The 8,588-nt window shown below is 37.2% G+C and overlaps 1 protein-coding gene across 5 annotated transcripts in view; it reads left to right on the top strand.

Annotated features, from left to right (window-relative positions):
* Positions 1 to 1,434: 1,434 nt before the first annotated feature.
* Positions 1,435 to 8,588, top strand: part of LOC6586675 (stromal interaction molecule homolog) — a 96,869-nt gene continuing 89,715 nt past the window's right edge. For 2 of the 5 annotated variants that reach the window (XM_032733359.2, XM_032733358.2), the window contains exon 1: positions 1,435 to 1,587. The gene's annotated coding sequence lies outside the window, so the exon portion shown is untranslated. The remainder of the gene's footprint in view (positions 1,588 to 8,588) is intronic. The other 3 variants (XM_044009336.1, XM_044009338.1, XM_044009339.1) reach the window with 3 other exon arrangements.

The raw sequence follows: 8,588 nt of genomic DNA, 5'->3' as shown, positions 1-8,588 counted from the left end.
TCATGCATAATTTCAACCCTTAAATCTAGTGCGTCTATTGCTGAGTGTGTAAGGCTCAGCATTGGTCTATTACATATTCTTATCTTATCGCAGTGTTTGTAAGGCTCCGCGTGGGTCTATTAGCTATTCTTAACCTATCGCTGAGGTTGTAAGGCTCAGCGTTCGTCTCTTACATAATCTTGTCGCTAAGGGTCAGAGTCATGTGTTATCTATTATATGTATGCTAGCTGTTGAGTAATTAGAGTGTACATATGTTCCCATACTTATCACATTTCTATGTTCATGCATGTGCATGAACAGCAGGAGATATTTTCGCGTTTGGGTATACCAAGAACGCTGAGAACCGACAACGGTCGGCAATTCGTAAGTCTCGAATTTCAAGATTTTTGCCGGAACAACGGTATTACCCAAATAACGACTCCGCCGAACGAAGTAGAAAATATGAACAGGTCTTTAGTAAAACGCCTAAAAATCGCGTGGTCGAAAGAGAAAGACTATAAACAAGACATTCAAAACTTCGTCATGATGTACAACGTAAAACCGCATGGGACCACAGGAGCTGCACCGTCGAAATTGATGTTTAACAGAATCATTAGAGACAAAATACCAGACATTCAGGACTTGGTAGGTGATGTTGGTGAATCCTCGGAAAGAGACTTTGATAGCTTAAACAAACAGAAGGGAAAAGAGAGAGCAGACAAGGGAAGAGGCGCCAAAACATCGGATATCCAGCCCGGCGACAAAATCGTGCTGAAGAATGTCCTGTGCCCACACAAACTGACACCCACGTTCGATACAACCGAGGACGTGGTAATCAACAGAAAGGGGAATATAGTCCAAGTGCAAGGAGGAGGAAAAACACTAACAAGGGATGTGAGTCATTTAAAAAAGATTACAGTTGCAGGTACTCATGGAGCTGCAGCGACAATCGATAGTGTCCAGGACACGGGCACACATAGGCAAACGCCTCAAGTACAGGAAACTGGAGCCGGCGCGCAGGACAATGGGTTGAAGATGAAGCTGAAAAATATTGGAGGGATGTGGAGAACCGTACCAAGAGAGCTTTCTTTGGAAGGCGATCCACACACAGAAAGCTCCGCGGCACAAGCCACTGAATGAGCTTTCATATGCGAGCTTTATTATTATTGTTACTTTTGTTCCTTTTGCTACTTCTATTCTTCTTGCCAGCGGGCGTGGCTGATCATCGCGACGCGCGAATAAATAAATATTAATTTGCAAACTAATAAACCGATAACTGTATTTACTTAAACTCGGGCAAACACGGGCTGATACAGTGGTTATTGTTCGTTAGGTAAATAGTGACGCTATCTTGATTATATTTGGTTACTTGGTTATTTCAATTTAAAAAAAATCGAAAATCATCATTGATTTGCAATTCCTATTCGTATATATATGTATGTAAATTTATTTTTTGCAACGATTTTATTTGATTTATATTTTGTAATTGATATAATACATTTTTACGTTGCAAATCAAATTTTTTTTTGGATGCACTCTAAGATAAAATTTTAGTTGTCTGTGTATATTTAAAGTTCGTATACTTAATGTTTGCTTAATCTCATAATTGTGAGTACTTAAAGAATCTTAGAGCTTACATTTGTTTTCAATTAAGCAATATCAGCCTTATGTATACACATACATACATATGTATATTATACTTGGCTATGGTCAACAATACGAAATTGAGTTATATAGTATATTTATTCGTTCAACCCATTCACAATATATATTCAAAGTAGTGTTTTTGTGCAAATGTATACAAATAGTAAAAGGAGGCGTGGCAATTCAGTTTAAGTTTATTAATTAATATGTTTATGTTATTTATCTAAGCTGAGTCTATCTAACCGTGTCAATGTGCTCGCCAGGGGATCTGCCAATTCAAATTAACGCAGTGAAATCGTATTGGACAAAAGCTGGGAACTTCAAATTATATATGTACATACATATGAATGTATTTGCACTGTTTGTTTATAATGTTTTCGTAAAGCAACTTTTTTCATTGGGGGCTAATAAAACACAGTGTGTGAAAATCGCACAATCGTAATATGCATCCTTTAAAATATAAAAAAATTGTTTAAAAATTTAGAAACATTTTTAAAAATTAACATGGGATTATTGATATTCTTACTTCATATAAAAATAAAATAACAACTAAACTAAATTGAAAACATTACATCTTCAGACCATAAAATCGTTCATCGTAAATCGGAAAGCTATGTACGTCTCTTAAAAAAAAAGCTTAACTAAAGCAATCATTTATTTTAGTATTTTGTTGGTCCCCTTGGTCATTTTTAAGCGTTTCAATTCTTTTTGGAAGTTTCCACAGCTACATACATATGTATATTGTTCCACTCCTTAATATATACATACAGCTTAAGATCGTGCCTATTCAAAATGCTGTGAACCCATTTTCAATGGGAAATCAGGGTATAATGGTTTTGTTGAAATGTATGTAACAGGCAAAAGGAGGTGTGGCAGACCCCACAAAGTATATGTATATATTCTTGATCAGACGACGAGCTGAGTTGATTTGGCCCTGTCCGTCTGTCCGTATGTATGAACGCGTCGATTTCCGAAGATATAAGAGCTAGAGACTTCAAATTTTTTATGGACGTACGATCTTCATGAAACTTTCAGATTATGATTATAACATGAATATGCATGTAATTGCCAAAGCACAAGTCTCTAGTATTTGAAATACGCTTTTTACAAAAGTGAGGGTGAGGGGTGAATTTAGAGGTGGGGGTACATTTTAACAAAAACCGAAATTGTATAAATTGCATATAAGCATACATTAAAAATTTGGAGACTCTAGCAATAAAGGTGTAGAAGATTTATTTTTATAACTGTTTTTCGATAAGGTTTTTTATCGATAAAAAAGATCGGGATGAGTTATCGATTTTTAATGATAAACTTGATATGCGCGCTGTAATTACGGACATTTTAAAAAAAAATTTGAAGTCTAGCTCTTATATCTTCTGAAATCGACGCGTTCATACATACGGACAGACGGACGGACGGACAGACAGACGGACAGGGCCAAATCAACTCAGCTCGTCGCCCTGATCAAGAATATATATACTTTGTGGGGTCTGCCACGCCTCCTTCTGTCTGTTACATACATTTCAACAAAACCATTATACCCTGATTTCCCATTGAAAATGGGTTCAGGGTATAATTAAGTTCTCATAGTAAGCGCACACTGCAGACCATGCGTGTTTATGCGTGGGTGCTTGTGTGTGTATGCGTGTTTGTGTGTGTGTATGTGTGTGTGTATGCGTGTGTGTGCATGTATGTCTGTGTGTGCGTTCGTGCGTGTGTGTGTGTGTGCGTGTTTCTTGTGTAAGCTGAAAGACGCGGTATTTTATTGAAATAGCTATTGCTCCAAGGGTTCAGGGGATCTCGTAGTCGAGCAGTCTCGACTAGAGCTTTCTTACTTGTTTTTACTGGTATGGTAACTAGATATTTTGTAAGGTCTCATATTATAGTTATTGCATACTCATTGGAATTCTGCATTCTCCATATGGGTGATTTGTCGATTTTGGCGGCATGAAGTCTGGAGCCTTCTTACCTGTTTATGAATAGTCAGGTTCGCCTGAGGCTGTGCCGTAGACTGACTGACTTTGTTTATTTACTCCTATACTATTGTATAATATGAGAGCAGGACCGAAAACTGTCACTGTTATCAAGCCTACTGAGTATCAATGGAAATTTGAATCTTTAGAGAAAAAACGCGTTTTTCAAGTATTCTTCAAATTTTTTCAGTATTTTTAAGATCTACTATCCTACTCGTAGCGAAAACAAATCCAAACCTTTAAAACAACTCTCTTTTATATATATAGATAATATGTAGATCATATGCTGAGTTTCGTTAAATTCCATTAAGTCAAAAATTAATTAAAACTCATCAAATATTTGGCCAATAAACAAACGCACATGCAGCAGCTACAACAGCATCGCATACGTGTGCACACATACATTCAAACTTCTTCTGGAACATTCTTTGAATCACATCAGCTGTTAGTTTGGTTTTGTCAGCGCAGCTTCCAAAAGTGAGGTGGCGTAGTGTGTTAGCGGCATAGCGCTTGATAGAGAAGTCGCGGTTCGAATCCCGATCGGTGCAACTGATGTTAATTTTTTTAATTGTTTCAAAATATTTTTATATTTTCATAAATGAGTTTTCTATTTAATTTATATTTTTAAATACACCGAAATTGAAATTTTAACCATACTAAATGTGCGTTTTTAATAGTTTGGTTATTCTAGCAGATTCTTAGAATCACATCAGCAGTTAGTTTGGTTTAGTTTTGCTAGATGGCGTTGCAGCAGTGAATCTATTTCAGTTTTGCCAAAACGGCTTCCGAAAATGAGGTGTCGTAGTGAGTAGCTGCGTGACACTCGATCAAGTCGCGGGTACGAATCCCGAGCGGTGAAACTTATGTTAATTTTTTTAATTGGTTCAAAATATTTTTATATTTTATTAAATGAGTTTTGTATTTAATTTATATTTTTAAATGCATCGAAATTGAAATTTTAGCCATACTAAACGGGCATTTTTATACCCTGAACCCATTTTCAATGGGAAATCAAGGTATAATGATTTTGTTAAAAGTATGTAACAGGTAGAAGGAGGCGTGGCAGACCCCACAAAGTATATATATTCTTGATCAGGGCGACGAGCTGAGTCGATTTGGCCCTGTCCGTCCGTCCGTCCGTATGTATGAACGCGTCGATCTCAGAAGATATAAGAGCTAGAGACTTAAAAATTTTTTTTCCTAGGTCCGTGTATATCACGCGCATATCAAAATTATTCAACAAATAAATTCTTTTAATGTTGTGTGTGTATGCGTGTGTGTGCATGTATGTCTGTGTGTGCGTTCGTGCGTGTGTGTGTGTGTGCGTGTTTCTTGTGTAAGCTGAAAGACGCGGTATTTTATTGAAATAGCTATTGCTCCAAGGGTTCAGGGGATCTCGTAGTCGAGCAGTCTCGACTAGAGCTTTCTTACTTGTTTTTACTGGTATGGTAACTAGATATTTTGTAAGGTCTCATATTATAGTTATTGCATACTCATTGGCATTCTGCATTCTCCATATGGGTGATTTGTCGATTTTGGCGGCATGAAGTCTAAAAATAAAGCTAAAAGCCAAAGTTTTTTTTATACCCTGAACCCATTTTCAATGGGAAATCAGGGTATAATGGTTTTGTTGAAATGTATGTAACAGGCAGAAGGAGGCGTGGCAGACCCCACAAAGTATATATATTCTTGATCAGGGCGACGAGCTGAGTCGATTTGGCCCTGTCCGTCTGTCCGTATGTATGAACGTGTCGATTTCAGAAGATATAAGAGCTAAGGACTTCAAATTTTTTTTAAATGTCCGTAATTACAGCGCGCATATCAAGTTTATCATTAAAAATCGATAACTCATCCCGATCTTTTTTTATCGATAAAAAACCTTATTGAAAACCAGTTATAAAATTATATCTTCTACACCTTTATTGCTAGTCTCCAAATTTTTAATGTATGCTTATATGCAATTTATACAATTTCGGTTTTTCTTAAAATTTACCCCCCACCCTTAAATTCACCCCCTCACCCTCACTTTTGTAAAAAGCGTATTTCAAATACTAGAGACTTGTGCTTTGGCAATTACATGCATATCTATGTTATAATCATAATCTAAAAGTTTCATGATGATCGTACGTCCACAAAAAAAGTTATTAAGCAATTAAGTTCTCATAGTAAGCGCTCACTGCCGCCCATGCGTGTTTATGCTTGTGTGTGTATGTGTATGTTATTGTTTGTGTATGTGTGTGTGTGTATGTGTGTGTGTATGTATGTGTGTGTATGTATGTGTGTGTATGTATGCCTGTGTGTGCGTGCGTGTGTGTGTGTGTGTGCGTGTTTCTTGTGTAAGCTGAAAGACGCGAAAAATTATTGAAATAGCTATTACTTCAAGGGTTCAGAGGATCTCGTAGTCAAGTAGTCTCGACTAGAGCTTTCTTACTTGCATTACTAATATATTTTTGAATTTTTTCTCTTAAATAGTTCCACGCCTTTTTTCGCCTCCTTTTAAGTATACGTAAATTTCAGTTGCTTTTTAAATGTCTTCATATATAGGGAAAAAACTCTTTGCAAAAACTTTGACACTTTTCTGGGTTGATAGAGAACTCACACCATATAGCTATTAATATATAGTAAAGGTTATTCGGCCGAGAAGCGTGTAGTTAGTGAACGCAAAGGAAACTTTAAGTGCATTTTCATTGGTTATATATATTGGTTTTGTGCAATGTCCGTCTTGCTGTCCGTCCGTCTGTCCGTCTGTCCGTATGAACGCAATTTCGGCGCTATTGAAGCTAGAGACTTGAAATTTGGAGCACATACTCGTGTATATTTCCTATTTATAAAGTGTTAAAATTTTCCCGATCCGCCCACTAGGGGCATGGCAAATCGGAAAATGCATTTTCCGATATACCAGAAATCATGTTAGTTAAAGAGCTAGAAAGCTGAAATTTGGTATGAAGGTCCGCGTCGACCACCCAAGATCACGAGCTATGGCGGATATATCTCCGCCCATTGAGGGCGTGGCAAATTGGCTAAAACTGTATCTCCTAAAGTTGTAAACCTAGAATGCTGAAATTTTGCATGTCAGCTAATGTTATGATTCTATAAAGTCTTAAGACAAAATTATAAGTCTACGCCCATTAGGGGCGTGGAAAATCAGACCTAAAGATATAGTGATTTTTCGAATTCTGCTATATTTTGGACACTATTGATGCCAGAGATCTCAAATTTTGTATATATACTCGGGCTGATCACCCAAGACCAAGACCCAAGGATATATGTCCGCCCACAGGGGGCGTGGCAAACCGCAAAAGTTGATATCTCCTAAAGTATAATAGCTAGAAGCTTCAAATTTGGATAGTTGAGTTACTGGTAGCCTCCTCTATCGATGCCCCAAAAAATAATTTTTACGCCTCTTTAAGGGCGTGGCATATCGAAAAATACCATGTAATTTTCACATTTTTTGAGGGTAAGCATTCAAACTTTTTAGTTAGGGTACCATTATCACGTTCTAAGAACTGACCAAAAATGAGGTGTCTGCGCCCAGTAGGGGCGTAGCAAATCGGAAAAACCTGTATATTCCACAGTATTAGAGCGAAACTTAACTACTATATTGTTGATGGGATGTGAATGAGTATTCCGCAGTCGGTAACGCCCGACTGCATGGTTTTGTTAAAAGTATGTAACAGGCAGAAGGAATCATCGCATACCCCATAAAGTATATATATTCTTGATCAGGACGACGAGCTGAGTCGATATAGCCCTGTCCGTCTGTCCGTCCGTCCGTATGAGCAAAACGATCTCAGAAGATATAAGAGCTAGAGAGCTGAAATTTGGCATGCATACTCGTGTATACCATAGGCAGTACAAGTTTGCTTTATTTTTTCGATAACTCATCCGATAACTTTTTTTATCGAGAATAATCGAAAAATCGACTTGGTTTTTTCAGCCTAGTTTGAACACTTTTAGACCTGGAGACTTCAAATTTCGTTGTATCGTTGTATATAAAGTTAATGGATACATAGATTTTGTAATTTACAGATTTTGGATACCACGCCCCCTTCGCCCCCAATTTGTAAAAAACGCATTTCAAGTACTAGAGACTTGTGCTTTGGAATGTACACACATTTTAGCCTTATGATTATGTTTTGAAAGTTTTATTAAGACTGTATGTCTATAAATTAAATTATTCAACAAATAAATTCTTATAATGTTGTCCACATTGCAGCGCAGCCCAAGCGCAGCCGCTGCCTATTGCGCAGTTAGCAGAGCGCGTGCTTAAAAGTGCATGTGTATGTATGTGTGCGTAAAAGAAGTCCAGAATGATTAGAATATCAGCTTGGAGGGTTCAGGGTATCTCCTAGTCGAGCAGTCTCGAGCAGTCTGGAGCCTTCTTACCTGTTTATGAATAGTCAGGTTCGCCTGAGGCTGTGCCGTAGACTGACTGACTTTGTTTATTTACTCCTATACTATTGTATAATATGAGAGCAGGACCGAAAACTGTCACTGTTATCAAGCCTACTGAGTATCAATGGAAATTTGAATCTTTAGAGAAAAAACGCGTTTTTCAAGTATTCTTCAATTTTTTTCAGTATTTTTAAGATCTACTATCCTACTCGTAGCGAAAACAAATCCAAACCTTTAAAACAACTCTCTTTTATATATATAGATAATATGTAGATCATATGCTGAGTTTCGTTAAATTCCATTAAGTCAAAAATTAATTAAAACTCATCAAATATTTGGCCAATAAACAAACGCACATGCAGCAGCTACAACAGCATCGCATACGTGTGCACACATACATTCAAACTTCTTCTGGAACATTCTTTGAATCACATCAGCTGTTAGTTTGGTTTTGTCAGCGCAGCTTCCAAAAGTGAGGTGGCGTAGTGTGTTAGCGGCATAGCGCTTGATCGAGAAGTCGCGGTTCGAATCCCGATCGGTGCAACTGATGTTAATTTTTTTAATTGTTTCAAAATATTTTTATATTTTCATAAATGA

The sequence above is a fragment of the Drosophila mojavensis genome, unplaced genomic scaffold, assembly GCF_018153725.1.
Source record: "Drosophila mojavensis isolate 15081-1352.22 unplaced genomic scaffold, ASM1815372v1 contig_72, whole genome shotgun sequence".
Lineage (NCBI taxonomy): Eukaryota > Metazoa > Arthropoda > Insecta > Diptera > Drosophilidae > Drosophila > Drosophila mojavensis.
The sequence above is the reverse complement of the archived record's forward strand: the minus strand, read 5'-3'. Positions and strand labels throughout refer to the sequence as shown.